This window comes from Phocoena phocoena, chromosome 4, assembly GCF_963924675.1.
Source record: "Phocoena phocoena chromosome 4, mPhoPho1.1, whole genome shotgun sequence".
NCBI classification, from domain to species: domain Eukaryota; kingdom Metazoa; phylum Chordata; class Mammalia; order Artiodactyla; family Phocoenidae; genus Phocoena; species Phocoena phocoena.
The window spans coordinates 126,003,804-126,022,073 of NC_089222.1; the positions used below are offsets into that span (position 1 = coordinate 126,003,804).

Below are 18,270 nucleotides of genomic sequence, written 5' to 3' on the forward strand. Positions count from 1 at the left end.
CTGCATTGCAGTGGAAGATCAGCTCAGTGCTTTGTGACCATATAGAGGGGTGGGATACGGAGGGTGGGAGAGAGACACAAGAGGGAGGGGATATGGGGATATATGTATGCATATAGCTGATTCACTTTGTTATACAGCAGAAACTAACACAACATTGTAAAGCAATTATACTCCAATAAAGATTTTAAAAAAAAACAGGAAAAAAAGAAGAAGAGAAAAAAAAAGAATCATTGACATTACATTGGGCCAGGACAACCCCCCCACCCCATTTTAAGGTCAGTTGATTTGCGATGTTAATTCCCTTTTTACTGCATAATCTCATGTATTCTCAGCTTCCAGGGATTAGGAGAAGAACATTTTTGGGAAGACTACTATTATGCCTACCACAAAATGTAGACAGAGAAACTGTAGAAAAAAAGGGAAACGTATCCTGCTTTTTTGACAAGTGGCTCACATTTTTATTTTGCACAGGACACCACAAATTACCTACCCAATGTCAGAAAGGATCTAAATAGATCTATACTCATTCCCTCCTTTGTGGTCCTCATCTAGTTCACAGAAACACTCATGCATCCCTTGCCCCCATAAATCCTGGCAGCATCCTCTTTCCTGCTCCATGGATACCTTGTCTTTCTCAGACATGAGTCACACATTAGACTTCATCTCACTCAACTCAGGACCTCTGCATTCTCCCATGGAAATCTCTACAGGGAAAATTAGCCCATAATTCAGTTATCCACTTCGTTACCTTTTATATGTTTTTGAAGTATTCATTTCCTATGGTTGCTGTAACAAATTATCAAACACTAGGTGGACTAAAACAACAGAAATTTGTTCTCTCAAGGTTCTGGAGTCCAGAAGTCTGAATCCATATCATTGGGCTGAAATCAGGGCATCAGCTGGGCTATGTTCCACATGGAGTCTCTAGGGGCAAATCCATTCTTTGAGTCTTCCCGCTTCTGGTGGCTGATGGCATTTTTCACTTATAACCACATCACTCCAATTTTCAAGGTCAACATCTTTAAATCTCTCCCTGCTCCATTTTCACATGGCCTTTTCCTCTGTTAAATCTACCTTTGCCTCTTTCTTATAAGGATACATGTGATGGCGATAAGGAGCCACATAGATAATCTAAGATAATTTCCCCATCTCAAGGTCTATGACTTAATCTCCTCTATAAAGACTTTATCACATTAGATAGCATTCATAGATTGCAAATATTAAAACATGAATTTGTGGGGAGGGGCAATTTCCAATCTATCACAGTTGATTGGACTGAAGGGTTCAAGAATAGTGATCCAGGTTTCTCTAAATTGCTTCTGCAGTTTGTACCTAAGGGGAAGTCTGTTTCTTCCTCACTCTGGCAGCTGTTATCTGTCTAGCAGAACCTAATTTAACACAGAGGCTGCAAGAATTCCATTTAAACATCTTGCAAAAAATTAAATTCAACAAATAGGAGAGGTAGACATTTTTAAACTAATCAATCATTATCACTCAGATATAAATGTGAAATGTTCTGAAAATAACCTGGATAATTATTTGAGGACATAGTCTCAAAAAGATAATTTTACTAATGAATAAGTTCATTAACCAGAAAGATCAATATCAAGCTCAAGGTAGAAAAAGTGTATATGAATATTTAATGTGTTCAAAATTCAAATGACATAGCTTTATGACTTTGGGAAGTTTCTTGTCTTATCTAAACTCAGTTGTTTTCATCTGGAAATTAGATATGTTAAATATTTTCACAATGATAGTGTGATGGTGCTAAATGAGGTAACATGTAGAAGCACTTTGGGAAATTCTAAATATTGCATAAATGTGAGCGATTTGAATTGTCATCCAATGGGCTACATATAAGGATATTTCTAGGGATTTCATTCTGCCATTTACTGGTGGTTTATGACTTCAAGGTATTTACAGGTCTAGTTGTAGAGAGATTGACATAGAGAACTAACCATAATATCATTGGAGAATAGAGAAAGGACATTTCTTAGTTACCTGGGACTGCTACAACACAGTTCCATATATTGGGTGGCTTAAATAAAAGACGCTTATTTCTCATAGTTCTGGAAGCTGGGAAGTCAAAGATCCAGGTCCCAGTAGCTTAGATGTCTGGTGAGATCTCTCTCCTTGGCTTGTAGATGACTGCCTTCTTGCTATACACTCACATGATAGAGACAGAGAGGGTTTTGATTTCTTCCTCATCTTTTATGGGAACTAATCCTATCATGGGAACTCCATTCTCATGACCTCATGTAAACCTAGTTATCTCTTAAGGGTCTCACCTCCAGAAACGATCACATTGGGGATTAAACATGTGAATTTGTGGGAGAGGGGTGGGGCACAAATATTTATCCCATAGCAGGAACTATCCACATATGTGCCAATACTTAGAGAAAATCTGATCACAATTGAATGATTAATTCTATCATTTTTTATTTTTTTGCCAGCATTCTTTTTTTTTTCTTTGTGGACACCCGGAACAGCAGGCTGGGGAAGTCAGAGTGGAAGATAAGGATATTGGTGGCCCAGAAGCACTGGCAAACAGACAACATTAAGATTTGCCAAGTGCACCAGCCCCGACCCCACTGAGAAGGGGCGCACGGTTCCTGAGACACTTCTTTGCAAACATTCTTATAAGAATTTGCTTCAAAACATGGAGAAATCAGGAAACATTTTCTTGCCTCTGTTCATATTTTAGAGATTTAATATTGAATTTAAGGTTCCTTCCTTTGATTGGCCTCAATCTATCTAAATTCAATCCATATCTATATACCTAAGGTTGTGTGTATGTGTGTGGCAATTTTCCCCAAATTATCAAAAATTGTGTGGCCCTCTTTTTCTAATACACAACAGAGTACAGAATCACTGTGGTGTTTCTAGGGGTTAAGCAATACATTGGGGCCTGGGTAGTAATTCAGTTGGTTAATTTGACAGTTTGAGATAATCGCACTGTACATGTCACTCATTCTATCACTGAATTGTTATTGTCAGTACCTTGGCATCTTGACATTTCTTTTCCAAGCTATGTCACTTTTAGTTTTATTTTTCTGATTCCTTAAAAGGTAATGAAATTGTATTAGTTATGTATGAAAAATATAACCTTTAATTTTTGAATCTATGTAGGAAAACATAATTTATATTCTTCAGCTTAGAAGTATTTATAAAACACCATAGAAAAATAAAGTGAGCCTAGTAATGATTTAATATATGGCACTTAGATCAAAAATAAAAGGTATTCACTGTACTATTATTTTTTTAAACAGTTTTTTAATACACAATTGTTAGGTATATCATTTTCTTTAATATTTAAAATTGTGTGGGTTTTACCTCTACACTTTTGTGAGAAGCAATTGTGTATTGGTTCTTTTGAGACTCTGTAGGAAGTTATTTCAAGTTAATTCACTAGGAAAGTACTGAACCAGCAAATCAGCATTACTAGAAATGGCTCCCCATCATCTGTACTGTAACAGGATGCTAATAAGTGTTGGCTTCCTTCCCTGGTAGTGAACCCAACTCCATTTTATCAACCTGCCTGGAGTTCTTCCTTCTGTTTTCTATTTGTATCTACCATATTCTATCCTGTATTTTATTTCATCATACTTACTAGCTATGGCTTCCATAACGATTTCTATCAGGAAGGCAGTAGAGCTTGAGAACATAAGTTTTGGCAGTTTAAACATTGGTTCAAATTTTAGCTCCAACACTTATTGTTTTGCAACCTTGTTCAGCTGAACTGAATTTCAATTCCTTCATCTGTAAAATGGGAATAACAAGAATTTACTCATAGGAGTGTATAGGAATTAAAAGAGAAAGATGCAAAGCATGTGACCCACCAGCTGCCACATGGCAAAAACCTTATGCAATACCTGTTTTCTCCATTGTTGCTCTTATTATGACTACCATAAAATTAATGGTTATGAATTATATAGAAATACAGAAACTACATTTAGTTGTGTAAATGTTCCATTTGAAACTGGAAGCTAATATACTGAAAAAAATCTCTCCAACTCTGACAATTAAAAAGATAAAAATAGGGTTTCTCTGGTGGCGCAGTGGTTGAGAGTCCGTCCACCGATGCTGCCAATGCAGGGAACATGGGCTCGTGTCCCGGTCCGGGAAGATCCCACAGTCCGCAGAGCGGCTGGGCCCGTCAGCCATGGCCACTGAGCCTGCGCGTCCAGAGCCTGTGCTCTGCAACGGGAGAGGCCACAACAGTGAGAGGCCCGCATACCTAAAAAAATAAATAAATAAAAAGATAAAAATAAACAGAAAAATAAAAAGTTATATCTGTAAATTAAATTATTTTCAAAAGCAGAAGTTATGTATATTATATCAATGGAATTAATTAATAGGAAATATGAACAAGCTTCTGAGTTAAGAACATCTTTAAAATATTTTGTTTAAGGAAAATGATACTTTGTAAAAGTGCAGTCTATTCGATATAGTCTATAGTCCAGACTGTCCCATGCTGTGACTATATCATAATGAGTGGGCAAACAAAGGTAGTAGAATAATTATAAGTTTTCAGGATGTAAGTTTCTTTTCATCCCTGGAATATCTTTTGTATAAAAAATTAATTGTAATGTTGCTCAACTGAGTATGTCTGTCCTTCCATTTAGGATACTCACAAATCACAATGTACTAGACCTGACCCCCTGGGTAAAATGAATTTGACCAAAATATTTCAATCTCAAGAATATGGGCTATATTGAAAATCACTTTATCACTTTAAGAATTTGGACTGCACTACCTTTGAAACAAGTATTGCATCTTGCTCATGGGAAAGGTATCATCATGGTAAATACTTAATTAGATAAAGATATTATTGGATTTTTTCATCAGTGTAAGAATAAAAGTATTCAGTTTGAGTTCTCAAGGCTTTGATTACAGTCTATGATTGTAAATCCAGTCTTGTTCATCAGAAATATCAGTTATTAAAATATACATTTTAGTTAAATGGGTATTTGAGTTTTTAAGAGAGAATCTATCTCAAACTCAAATAAGGACATTTAATAATTTTACAGAAAAGGCAATAAAAACAAATTCCTCCCAACAAAGGCTTATTCATGTATATAAATACTGTTTAAAAAATGTTTTCATGGAATATGCTTTAGAAACTTCAACATTTTAGTTGACCTATAATCCTTTAAGAATATTACAAAGTGGCTATAAACCTATAAACCAAGGAGAAGTTTTAAATTAATTTAATCTATAGAGTGAATATTGAGACATTTTAGGTCTTAATCCATCAGATAGTATTTTCATTATGGTCAATAATTCAGAATTTATTGCGGTAGTACAAGTACTCAGAGGAGAAGGTAATCTAAAAATTAGTTTTATTTTTGTTTTGTATCCCCATATTTATATTGAACATGCTTGAATTTTTTTAGGGTTTATAGTAGCTCAAATTAAATAGGCAATTTTTTAAGGCTTAAGTTAGAACACTAGAAAACTATTTAGATTCTATTCTTCTTGCTCCCTGCCTCAACTGAGTAATTAAAAACATCACTTTGCAAATGGATGCAGAGTACATGCCAGAGTTAATCTGAAAATTCACTCTCTACATAAATTAGGAGTGGTGCATCCTAATTTCTCTGCAAACGTGTATCATATGTGATAACAGTGGTGGGAGTGAGGGAAGAATAAAGATTTTATAAACATATCAAAATTGTAGTTTGCTAGATGATTTCTGTGTGATTGAAATCTTCTATAAGCAAGGGAATATGTAGAAAAGTACAATTCCTGTTATTTTGGAAGCCAACATTAGTAGTTTATAGTGAAAAGATTTCTAATGCTTCTGAGTTTTATATTGTCATCAAAATTCTTATCATATAGAAAATGCTGTAGATAATGTCCAGAAGATTAACAAAGATATTAAAGACTTCCCTAAAATTAACTGATTTGAAAGGGATTAATATCCACAGAGGAGAAAGTGCATTATCTCTTATTTAACTTCTGTTTATTGGGACTAAAATTATTGGTATGTTGCCACACGGTTCCTTAAAATCAATCGTACCTACTATCAATTATTTGCCAAGTTTCACTGCCTAAACATATGAAAAATATGGTTACACAGTGTTGGAAATGCCAAAACAATTTTGAGTTACAGCCCTAAGGGCCCAGAAAGCCAATTTTGAATATTGTCTTACATTAAATTAGGTTCTGCTCACTACGATTTAAATTTTTAATTTCTCTCCCTAATAACCTAAACCTACTAGCTTGCCAAATATTCTTTGGTTTTGCTTATAGACAATTTATCTTAGATTTTTGTTAATTTGAATCATACTCTTGTTTAAATATAATGCCTAAAGTGAGCAAAAGACCACACTCATTTTATTTTTACATTTTAATATTTTATGGCATGATTTTTTAAATTTTATATTCGAATAGTGTTGATTTATAATGTTGTATTAGTTTCAGGTGTACAGGAAAGTGTTTCAGTTATACATATACATATATCCATTCTTTTTCAGATTATTTTCCCATATAGGTTATTACAGGTGGCCACAGCTGGAGCCTAGGTCCTCTATGTGGAAACTGTGGTGTGGGTCTTTACAAGATGGTCAGTGAATTCCTGATAGGGAGGCTTAGTGAACACAGTCTCTTTCCAGAGGATGGGATGAGATAGTTGTAGGTCTTAGAGATGGCATGGAAGGTGGATTTGGTGAAGTTATCCATGGTGATACTGCAGCCCCTGGCTGAGATGTAGCAGTCATTGATACTAGCCATCAACTGCAACTTCTTAGGCACAGGGGCTGAGACTATGCCAGTTCCTCTGGGGGTGGGGAAGAGGTATACCAGCACAGAGCCACAGCACTGTGTTACTTGCAAGGGTCGGTGCAGGGCTTGCCAATCTCGTCCCCCCACTATCTTGTTGCACAGAGAGTATGGCGACCTTGGCTGGAATAATGGCCCCATAAATTGCAATGGCTCCCTCTTTGGAGCACTTAACACGCAGAATAACATGTTGTTGTAATTCCCAATGGTGATAAATGCCTTGAACCTGGTCTGCTGGCCAGTGTAGATCTGCTTTTGCACAGGTATACTCTTCAGAATCTCCTCCTTCAGGAACACTTTCAGGAAAAAGTCAGTGATCTCAGACTCCTTGATGGGCAGGGAGAGGTGATAGATATCCTCCAGGGACTAAATAAAAGATACCTGTGTAGATTTCATGGAAGGAGTAAATTTTTAAGCAGGAAAGAAAATTAATTCTATTCTTCCATTTATAAAAAGTAGGATTTCTGAGCCATATGTGTAGATACTTCTATTTGTTGAAATGCCTTACAAGAGTAGCCCAGTGTTAGGGCTTCCGTGGTGGCACAGTGGTTGATAGTCCGCCTGCCGATGCAAAGGGCATAGTTCGTGCCCCGGTCCGGGAAGATCCCACATGCTGCGGAGCGGCTGAGCCTGTGAGCCATGGCCGCTGAGCCTGCGCGTCTGGAGCCTGTGCTCCACAACGGGAGAGGCCACAACAGTGAGAGGCCTGCGTACCGCAAAAAGAAAAAATGAGTAGCCCAGTGTTAAAACATTGGGAACGTCAAACAGGTAATTAGAATCTTGTCACAGTAGCTGAACGTTCATACTGTTCTGAGCACAGGGGCAAAGAAAGCTTCAAATTTTATATTAATATGTTAGATCATAGAGTCTGTACGATCTCTGTACGATCTCCAACATTTATTTATTTAAATTTAACCCTTATTTATTTAAATTTAACCCTTTTGACAAGCATATACACGTGCACACATCCATACATCACTTCAATAAAAACATACTGGAAAATGAGAAAAGGGGAACTGAATAAGAAAATAAATTACTTATTTCAATAAATACAAGAAGGAATATTTAGAAGTGAAGAATCAAGTGTATGGGTCATTGGATAAGTAGGGGTTCAGATGAGATTCATGCTTGAGTTTGAATGAGTGGGAAATAGTGATATATCTATTAGAATTATTGGACCAAGGACATGAAAAAGTATCTTCAGACTAGTTATGATAAAGATATATTACTTCTTAGGCTCTCACCAGTCATTCCAAAGATCATATGTAACGAGAGGTACAACCATTGGCCTATGTTCATTCTGAATAAAATGATGGTATTTCTATTCAGCCAGTGAAGCGCTAGAGGGCCATTTTTGGATTAGGCAGAATATTGAGAGGAAGAAAAAGGAATATACTTCATTTTATTAAAGTAACAAAATGTGATGAAGGCTGAGAAATCTTGAACCAAGATGTCCTCTTGCACCAGATGTTCCTGAATACAGAATTCTTTGCAGTAGAGTATTTCAGTAAATATAGAAGTAAAATACCTACTTTTCTCATACAAGATTCTTGTTCCAGAAAAGAGATCTGAACTAGAAAGATATTGATCATTTGGTCATCAGCAAATAATACATTTTTCTATAAATTATTACCAGCTCAAACCTAGCCATAATTAATTACGATTGTATCTGGAGGACGTCAGAATTTGACTAGACTGTGTCATTGCATATAGCTTTGTATGTAACCATGTTACACTGTCACAACTAAGAAACCAACAGTGATACATTATTATAAACTAAACTTTTCAATGTGCTTAGATTTCATCAGTTTTTCCATTATTTTCCCTTTTCTGTTCCAGAATTCTATTGAGGACATCACATTGCATTTATTCATCATGTCTCCTTAGCTTCCTCTGGTCTATGATGATTTCATAGGTTTTCTTCTTTTGATGACCTTGGTGGTTTTGAGTTCTGTTCAGGTATGTTGTCCTTCACTGGATTTGTCTGATGTTTTTCTCATTATTAGACAGGAGTTAGGGGGTTTGGGGAAAGAATAGAGATGGAGCGTCCTTTTCATTACCTTGATCAGTAGATATGTGTCAGCAACACAACACTATCAGTGTTGTCAAACTAGATCACTTGGTTAAGGTAGTGTTTGTCAGGTTTTTCCATGATAAAGTTATTATTTCCTTCTTCCTTTTGATTTTCTCTTTTGTGGCACCAAGCTATTAATTTCCCCCCACATTCAGGGTGGAAGATTAAATTCTGCCTAAGGGAGGTGGATCATTTTTCTTTCTCTGTTTCTCTCTGTCCCTCTGTCGCTTTTTAGATTAGATATAGATAGATAGATACTGATATAGATAAAATTATGTATATTTTATATATATATATATATATATATATATATATATATATATATATATATATTCATTTTCTAGGGTTGCCCTAACAAAGTACGACAGACTGGGTGACCTAAACAACAGAAATGTATTTTCTCACAGTTCTGGAGGCTGGAATTCCGAGGTCAAGATGCTGGTGCTGGCAGGGTTGGTTTCCCCTGAAGCTGTCTCTTGCCTTGGCCTGCAGATAGCCACCTTCTTGCTGCCTCTTTACGTGGTTGTTCCTCTGTGTCCCTGTGCCCCTGATATCTCTCTCTGTGTATCTTAATCTCTCTTTTTTTTTAATAAAGTCAGATTGAATTAAGAGCCACCCTAAAGGTCTCATTTTAATTTAATGAAATGTATTTGAATATCCCACCCCAAAATATGTATCCTTGACATATGAATTATATGGAGATAAAACCATTTGAGCACCGGCAGACACAGCAAAAGTTATTTACCTCTCCCCAACTTCTTAAAAATAAATTATAAATGTCTCCTTTTATAAAATAAATTTACATTTATAAGGAAAATTTCTATTTGTAAAGATATCTCTGTACCAGGAAAACAGGCTAGTCCAGGGACACCTCATGTCATCTAAGAGACTCTAATCTAAATTTCAAGGCAACCTTTATTTACCATAGATTTCCTTCCCTCACCCTCTCATAATTTGTCTTCTCAACCCAGAAACCCAAAATTCCATTTCCCCTTGTTTACACTAAAATATTATATAAGGTGGCTGCCTCCTTGAGTTATGTTTTACTTTGCATACTCCCATGAGAGTCTGTATAGATAACATTGTTTTTCTTTTGTTAATCTTTTATCAGTTTGATTTGCTAGCCACAGACATTGGTTTTAACAGGAGAGAGGAAGAGATTTTTTTTTCTTCCCCTACATTAATCACCACTTTAAGGCCTTATTTCTAAATACAGTCACATTCTGAGATGCTGAAAGCTAGGATTTCAACATATGAATTATGGAGAGACACAATTCAGACCATAACACTATCTCTCTATCATGTAAAATTCTTCTGTAAGGAAAATATTTCCCTTCTCTATTTATTCAATCATTTTTTTACACCATTATGGATTTAATAAGTAACTTACACCTTAAGTTATAATCCAGTACTACATTATTTATTTGTTGCTCAAATATTTTTAGCTTGGAAACTCTTTCAGACTGTCTCCAGTAACTCTTTGAATGTCTTCATCCTTTAACAAATTTTTTGAGCACTTCCTTATTTTGAGGTACTACATGAGGCTCCAAACTCATCTTGTATTTCCCTTGCTCCAGCCCTAGAATTAGCCATTTCTCCTAGGAGTCCTAGTTTCTTTCAGAGGAGAATATCACTTCTTATCATTCAGATCACACCTTCTTCTCCAGGAGGCCTTCCAGGAGTAACTGAAGTTCCCTGCTTCTGGATCCCCAGCATTTCCATTATAGTCCCTGCTGCTATTTTTCTTAATAATCAAAAGTAATTTAAAACCACCTTTTGGTTGTTGTATATTTATTAGTTTATTGTCTGTGTTCCTCTAAGGAATAAACTGCATGAGAACACAAACATTGTTTTGATCTCCAATCAAGCTGCAGTGCTCACAAGAGGACCTGTCTCATAATTAACACTCAAAGAATATTTTCATGAGAAGGAATTAATAATTCATTTAGAAGTTACCTCAGGTTCAATCTAGTTGCATTTATTCTATCATTCTTTCAAATTATTCCATAGATCAAGATAGGCTAGGTCAAGCTGCAATAACTAGCATTAGGATTTTAATGACTTAACAAAAGCTTTTTTGTTTGTTTGTTTGATGTAGGCTGTTTCAGTCATATGACTCCTTCATATCAACTTGTGCTCCACAATTATCAAGTATGGAGAAAAATAAGGTATATCAGTGATACTCATATTTCATTGACAAAGCAAATCACATAATTCCAAAGGAGCATGAAAGGCTAAGCTGTCTGGAGAAAAGGAAACATGATTATTAACATCTAATACTAATGAACATAAATTTGACAGTTTGTTTAATATTTGTGATTTCTTGGGGAAAGAAATGGTCTTAATTTTTTTTTTCTTTTTTTAATTTCTCCAATTGACCTTACATATAATAATCATTCAACTATCTCCCTTTTTTCTTTTTTAAACTTAATTTTAATTCTTATAATCTTCTCCCAGGTTTTGAAGCTGGTGTTTGCAACTAAAGGTAGAATTATGAATGCCTTCAAATAATGTCCTTAAAGACATATAGGATATATGAATGGAGTTGCTTAATCCACAACAAAAATCATGGTTCTCAATAATATAATAAAAGTTAAGATAGTGAAGGAAACTTCTCATGGCTCAGTGAACAATAATATGATGGAATGATAAGAGAATTACATGGTCAGTTTCCTGGTCATTAACATGTTTTTAGTGTTAGGATGTCAAAAGATATTATGTCAAGGAAAGGAAGGCTTTGTGATTAAAAAAAGGTAGGAAAATTCAAGTTTAAACAAAGTAAACTAAAAATTAACACATTTATTAACTGTTGGACTTCTTAGAATTCCCATTATGCTAAATGTGTCCTATGAATTTTCTGAAAAATATTTAATATATGGTATCTGCTAAAGTATTTGAAGGCAGGTATAGTTTTGGTCAAAAAAAAAAAAAAAACAAAAAAAAAAAAACAAAGGTTTGTAGTACAGGAAGTATATTTGGAAAGTCATCACAAAAAACAGGATTGAGGGACAGGGAATAAGAGAAAAACATTACAAGTATTGATCTTGGCTGACCTTGGCCTGCAGCAGCTTGAGGCAGGTTTTCAGTTCCCAGCCAGAGACTGAAGTCAGGCCATGGCAGTGAGAGTGCTAAATCCTAGCTACTAGACCACCAGGAACCAGTGGCCATTGACGAGGCCCTGGCCCGTCAGCTGTGTAGAAATGAAATTCCACATAGAGATGGGAAATAAGTGAAACAAGTAAAGTGTTTATTAGAAGGAGAAAGGGTACCTGTGAATAGACACATGGGTGGACTCAGAGAGAGAGTCGTGCCCTCATAGTACTTTGAATTATTTATATGGGCCATTTCTTCAGGGTTTCCTTTGGCCAATCATCTTGCTTTGCCTGGTTCTGAGTCTGTATTTGGTTTGTCTCAGGGTCCTCTCATGTATACATGTACATCTCTTAGCCAAGATGGATTCCAACAAACAGGCCTATGGGTAGTTGACGTCACTTACTATGGGGTGGCACCCCCTCCCTTTTGGAGCTCCAAGGAGCCTTTCTGTGCATGTGTAGTCGGAAAGCTCTCCTTGACCTCGAGAATGAGAAATGTGTGGTCTCTTATCTGGGCAGGGTTTAGTTCCTCCTCCTCTTAATCTTGGAGTTTCTGTCCACAGGGGACAAACTCCAGCTGTTCAGCCTGGGACCCATCTATCTCCTACCTTAGCATGAGTTACTGAATTGGTCACTGCAAAGGTTGACTAGCATTAGATCTTACCTGTGACCTCTTGAAGAGCATTATGGAATGCCTCTTAGAACTGGCTACCTGCAGCATTGAAGGGGGAAGATTTATCCACCCAACATCTATTCCTTAGAGGTCAATGATGGCTCCATGAGGGTTAATTACTTTCATGTCTGGGTTCACATGTTTGAATGTTAGGTTGGTTTCTAACAAGGATGTCAATGTCAATTTCTTAGGTTAGAAAAGTATCTTGGGATGGAGGAGATTGGTTCAAGATGGCAGAGTAGAAGGACGTGAGCTCACTCCCTCTTGCAAGAGCACTAGAACCACAACTAATTGCTGAGCAATCATCAACAGGGAAACACTGGAACTCACCAGAAAAGACACTCCATATCCAAAGACAAATGAAAAGCTTCTTTGAGATGGTAGGAGGAGTGCAATCACAATAAAATCAAATCCCATGACCACTGGGTGGATGACTCACAAACTGGAGAACACTTACACCACAGAAGCCCACTGATTAGAGTGAAGGTTCTGAACCAAAAGTCAGGCTTCCCAACCTGGGGGTCCAGCAACAGGAGGAGCAATTCCTAGAGAATCAGACTTTGAAAGCTAGCAGTATTTGATTGTAGGACTTTGACAGGACTGGAGGAAATAGAGATTCCACTCTTGGAGGGCACACACAAAGTAGTGTGCACATCAGGACCCAGGAGAGGGAAACAGTGACCCCATAGGAGCCTGAACCAGACCTACCTGCTAGTGTTGGAGGTTCTCCTGCAGAGGCGGGGGGTGGTTGTGGCTCACTGCAGGGACAAGCACACTAGTAGCAGAAGTTCTGGGAAGTACACCTTGGCGTGAGCTCTCCCAGTGTCTACCATTAGCCCCCTCAAAGAATTGGGTAAGCTCCAGTGCAGGGTCATCTCAGACCAAACAACCAAGAAGGATGGAACACAGCCCCACCCATCAGCAAATGAGCAGATTAAAGTTTTACTGAGCTCTGCCAACCAGAGCATCACCCAGCTTTACCCACCACCAGTCCCTCCCATAAGAAAGCTTGCACAAGCCTCTTAGATAGCCTCATCCACCAGAGGGCATAAGCAAGGAAAACTACAATCCTGCAGCCTGTGGAGCAAAAAACAAATTCACAGAAAGACAAAATGAAAAGGCAGAGGACTATTTACCAGATGAAGGAAGAAGATAAAACCCCAGAAAAACAACTAAATGAAGTGGAGATAAGCAACCTTCCAGAAAAAGAATTCAGAATAATTATGATGAGGATGATCAAGGACCTCAGGCAAAGAATGAAGGCAAAGATGAAGAAGATGCAGGAAATGTTTAACAAAGATCTAGAAGAATTATAGAACAAACACCTACAAGAATTAAAGAACAAACAAACAGAGATGAACAATACAATAACTGACATGAAAAATACATTAGAAGGAATCAATAGCAGAATAACTGAGGCAGAAGAATGGATAGTGACCTGGAAGACAGAATGGTGGAATTCACCTCCACAGTACAGAATAAAGCAAAAATAATGAAAAGAAATGAAGACAGCCTAAGAGATCACTGGGACAATATTAAACACACCAACATTTGCATTATAGGGGTCCCAGAAGGAGAAGAGAGAGAGAAAGGACCTGAGAAAATATTTGTAGAGATTATAGTTGAAAACTTCCCAAACATGGGAAAGGAAATAGCCACCCAAATCCAGGAAGTGCAGAGAGTCCCAAGCAGGATAAACCCAAGAAGAAACATGCTGATACACAAAGTAATCAAATTAAAGAAAATTAAAAACACAGAAAAAATATTGAAAGAAACAAGGAAAAAATGACAAATAATATATAAGTGAATTTCCATAAGGTTAACAGCTGATTTCTCAGCAGAAACTCTACAAGCTAGAAGGAAGTGGCACAATATATTTAAAGTGATGAAAGGGAAGAACCTACAACCAAGATTACTCTACCTGGCAAGAATCTCATTCAGATTCGATAGGGACATCAAAAGTGTTACAGACAAGCAAAATCGAAGAGAATTCAGCACCACCAAACCAGCTTTACAACAAATGCTAAAGGAACTTCTCCAAGTTGGAAACAGAAGAGAAAAAAAGAACCTACAAAAACAAACCACAAATAATTAAGAATATGGTAACAGGAACATACATATCAATAATGAGCTTAAATGTGAATGGATTAAATGGTCCCACCAAAGGACACAGGTTTGCTGAATGGATACAAAAAAAAAAAAAAAAACAGATATGCTGTCTACAAGAGACCCATTTCAGACCTAGGGACACATACAGACTGAAAGTGAGGGAATGGAAAAAGATATTCCATAAAAATGGAAATCAAAAGAAAGCTGGAGTAGCAATACTCATATCAGATAAAATAGACTTTAAAATAAAGAATGTTACAAGAGACAAGAAGGACACTACATAATGACCAAGGGATCAATCCAAGAAGAAGATATAGCAAATATATATATATATATATATATATATATATATATATATATATATATATATTATATATATATATGTATGTATGTATATATATACACACACAACATAGGACCTTCAATACATTATGCACATATTAACAGTTATAAAGGAGGAAATTAACAGTACCACAATTATAGTGAGGGACTTTAACACCTCACTTACACCAATGGACAGATCATCCAGACTGAAAATTAATAAGGAAACACAAGCTATAAATGACACAATAGACCAGACAGATTTAATTGATATTTATAGGGCATTCCATCCAAAAACAGCAGATTACATTTTTTTCTCAAGAGCACATGGAGCATTCTCCAGGATAGATCACATCTTGGGTCACAAATCAAGCCTCGGTAAATTTAAGAAAATTGAAATCATATCAAGCATCTTTTCTGACCACAACACTATGAGTTTAGAAACAAATTACAGGGAAAATTGTAAAAAGCAAAAAAACATGGAAGCTAAACAATACCATACTAAATGACCAAGAGATCACTGAAGAAATCAAAGACGAAATCAAAAAATACCTGGAGACAAAAGGCAATGAAAACACGACAATCCAAAACCTATGGGATGCAACAAAAGCATTTCTAAGACAGAAGTTTATAGCAATACAATCCTACCTCAAGAAATAAGAAAAAGCTCAAAGAAGCAATGTAACCTTACACCTAAAGGAACTAGAGAAAGAGAACAAACAAAACCCAAAGTTAGTAGAAGGAAGGAAATCATAAAGATCAGAACAGAAATAAATGAAATAGAAACAAATAAAAGAGTAGCAAAGATCAATAAAACTAAAAGCTGGTTCTTTGAGAAGATAAACAAGATTGATAAACCTTTAGCCAAACTCAAAAAAAAAAAAAAGGGGAGAGGACTCAAATCAATAAAACTAGAAATGAAAAAGGAGAAGTTACAATGGACACAGTAGAAATACAAAGCATCCTAAGAGACTACTGCAAGCAACTCTATGCCAATAAAGTGGACAACCTGGAAGAAATGGACAAATTCTTAGAAAGGTATAACCTTCCAAGACTGAACCAGGAAGAAATAGAAAATATGAACAGACCAATCACAAATAATGAAATTGAAACTGTGAGTCAAAATTTTCCAACAAACAAAAGTCCAGGACCAGATGGCGTCACACGTGAATTCTATCTAACATTTAGAGAAGCGCTAACAGCCATCCTCCTCAAAATCTTCCAAAAAATTGCACATGAAGGTACACTCCCAAACACATTCTAAGAGACCACCATCACCCTGATACCAAAACCAGACAGAGACACTAAAAAAAAGAAAAGTACAGACCAATATCACTGATGCATATAGATGCAAAAATCCTCAACAAAATACTAGCAAACAGAAACCAAAAGCACATTAAAAGGATCATACACCATGATCAAGTGGGATTTACCCTGGGATGCAGGGATTATACAATATATGCAAATCAATCAAAGTGATACAAACATATTAGCAAATTGAGAATAAAATATGCACACATATTTAGGATAAAAACTCTCCAGAAAGTGGGAGTAGAGAGAACCTACCTCAACATAATAAAAGCCATATATGACAAACACAGCAAATATCATTCTCAATGATGAAAAATGGAAAGCATTTCCTGAAAGATCAGGGAGAAGACAAGGATGTCCACTCTCACCACTATTATTTATCATAGTTTTGGAAGTCTTAGCCACAACAATCAGAGAGGAAAAAGAAAGAAAAGTAATACAAATTGGAAAAGAAGAAGTAAAACTTTTACTGTTTGCAGATGACATGATACTATATAGAGAGAAGCCTAAAGATGCCACCAGAAAAATACTAGAGCTAATCAATGAATTTGGTAAAGTAGCAGGATACAAAATTAATACACAGAAATCTCATGCATTCCTATACACTAAAAATAAAATATCAAAAAGAGAAATTAAGGAATAACTACATTCACCAGTGCATCAAAAAGAATAAAATGCCTAGGAATAAACCTACCTAAGGAGGTAAAAGACCTGTACTCAGAAAACTATAAGACACTGCTGAAAGAAATCAAAGATGACACAAACAGATGGAAAGATATATCATGTTCTTTGGTTGGAAGGATAAATATTGTGAAAATGACTATACTACCCAAGGCAATCTACAGATTCAATGCAATCCCTATCAAATTACCAAAGGAATTTTTTACAGAACTAGAACAAAAAAATCTTAAAATTTGTATGGAGACACAAAAGACCCTGAATATCGAAAGCAATCTTGAAGGAAAAAAAGGAGCTGGAGGAATTAGACTCCCTGATGTCAGACTATGCTACAAAGCTACAGTAATCAAGACAATATGGTACTGGCACAAAAACAGAAATATAGATCAATGGAACAGGATAGACAGCCCAGAGATAAACCAATGCACCTATGGTAAACTAATCTATGACAAAGGAGGCACAGATATACAATGGAGAAAAGACAGCCTCTTCAAAAAGTGGTGCTAGGAAAACTGGACAGCTACATGTAAAAGAATGAAATTAGAACACTCCCTAACACCATACACAAAAATAAACTCAAAATGGATTAAAGACCTAAATGTAAGACCAGACACTATAAAACTCTTAGAGGAAACATAGGAAGAACACTCTTTGACATAAATCACAGCAAGATCTTTTATGACCCACCTCCTAGAGTAATGGAAATAAAAACTAAAATAAACAAATGGGACCTAAGGAAACTTAAAATTTTTGCACAGCAAAGGAAACTATAAACAAGATGGAAAGACAATCCTCAGAATGGGAGAAAATATTTGCAAATGAATCAACCAACAAAGGATTAATCTCCAAAGTATATAAACAGCACATGCAGCTCAACATTAAAAAAACAAACAACCCAATCACAAAATGGGCAGAAGACCTAAATGAGGAGAAGACATATGTCTCCAAAGAAGACATACAGATGGCCAAGAAGCACATGAAAAGCTGCTCAACATCACTAATTATTAGAGAAATGCAAATCAAAACTACAATGAGGTATCACCTCACACCAGTTAGAATGAGCATCATCAGAAAATCTACAAACAACAAATGCTGGGGAGGATGTGGAGAAAAGGCAACCCTCTTGCACTGTTGGTGAGAATGTAAACTGATACAGCCACTATGGAGAACAGTATGGAAGTTCCTTTAAAAAATAAAATTACCATATAACCCAGCAATCCCACTACTAG

General features: G+C 36.2%; 1 pseudogene; it reads right to left on the bottom strand.

The window, feature by feature from the left end:
• Positions 1-6,475: 6,475 nt before the first annotated feature.
• Positions 6,476-18,270, bottom strand: part of LOC136122091 (small ribosomal subunit protein uS5 pseudogene) — a 38,258-nt pseudogene continuing 26,463 nt past the window's right edge.